Source organism: Tupaia chinensis, unplaced genomic scaffold, assembly GCF_000334495.1.
Source record: "Tupaia chinensis unplaced genomic scaffold, TupChi_1.0 Scaffold000322_1, whole genome shotgun sequence".
Taxonomy (NCBI): Eukaryota; Metazoa; Chordata; class Mammalia; order Scandentia; family Tupaiidae; genus Tupaia; species Tupaia belangeri.
Window position 1 is genome coordinate 5208900 of NW_006159816.1, and position 1306 is coordinate 5210205.

Here is a 1306-nt window from a genome sequence, read left to right on the forward strand (position 1 = left end):
CCGCCGTTGACTACGTGGGAGTCCAGCGACATAGCCATTACGCTAACTGCTCTGGTTCCCCTCTGCTGTCTTTATTAAGATTATGTTAGATGGAACCAGCAGTTAGCATAATGGCTATGTCGCTGAACTCCCATGTAGTTGACTGTGGTTCAAGTCCCAGACCCAGTGGCTTAAAGTCACGCCGGGCACGTGTGCGTACTTGCCCAAGATCCCGAGAAGAGAATGCAGGAGAAGGGATTGTGGCATGGCCATCCCGCCCCCCCCAGGGGGGGGATTTCTCTCTTTCTGTCTCTCTCTGTCTTTTTGGCGAGTGCATGTGCCCTATAGCAAAAAATTCTCCAAAAAAAGAAAAAAAAAAAAAAAAGAGATTATGTTAGGGGCCAACCAGTGATGTGGTGGTTAAGGAGAGGGATGTCACATGACCATCTACATGGATTGAGTCCCAGACACAGCAACAAAAAACATGCCAGGTGCCTGTGTATGTGTGCCCAAAATCCCAAAAGGAGGGAGAAATGGAGAAGAAGGTGTCATGACTGTCCCCTGCGGGGAGTGCTTTCTCATTTGCCCTCTCTTTCTTTCTCTCCAGCAAGGACACGAGCCCTATGACAAACTAAAAACACTTTAAAGAAAATTAAAAATGAAAAAAAAATTAAGTATATTCTTTTATTATTATTATTATTATTATTTAATTTTTAGGTACATTCAATTACATTATATAGCTTACAAAGTGAACATTTCAATATGTGAACATTTCTCCCCAGTCCAGTTGATCAAAATATCTTCAACCAATAACACCACACCTCATCAATGCTCTGCCTCTGTAATTAGAAAACGAAAAGTACTAAAATATTGTTGAGTCTATTATAATTGGGAAGCTTCTAAGGGATTATCAGGTACTCCCCCCAAAACATTATTATTATATTTTTAGAGGTTTTTTCCTATAGGACACGTGTGCTTGCCAGAGAGACAGCGAGAAATCATCCTTTCTCCTCCATTCTTCTCTTGGGATCCTGGGCATGCACGCACACGTGCCTGGCATGAGTTTAAGCCACCAGGTCTGGGACTCAAACCGCGGTCGACTATGTGGGAGTCCAGTGACATTGCCATTATGCTAACTACTGGTCCCTGCCCAAAACATTATTATAAATGAGTTCTACTATAACTATAAATGTATTATTTGGAGAATAGTTAGCAATTTAATAAGTATTTGGTGTAGTCTGAAGTGAGCGTAAGAATTTACTACAGTCCGGATGAATTCCTCCTCTTCTCTGCAATACATGTCCACTTAGAAGGAAACGGGGTGAGC

General features: G+C 42.0%; 1 protein-coding gene across 1 annotated transcript in view; it reads left to right on the forward strand.

Moving 5' to 3' along the window:
- Positions 1–1306, forward strand: part of PDE11A (phosphodiesterase 11A) — a 439743-nt gene that overhangs the window by 67008 nt on the left and 371429 nt on the right. The gene's annotated exons all lie outside the window — the stretch shown is intronic.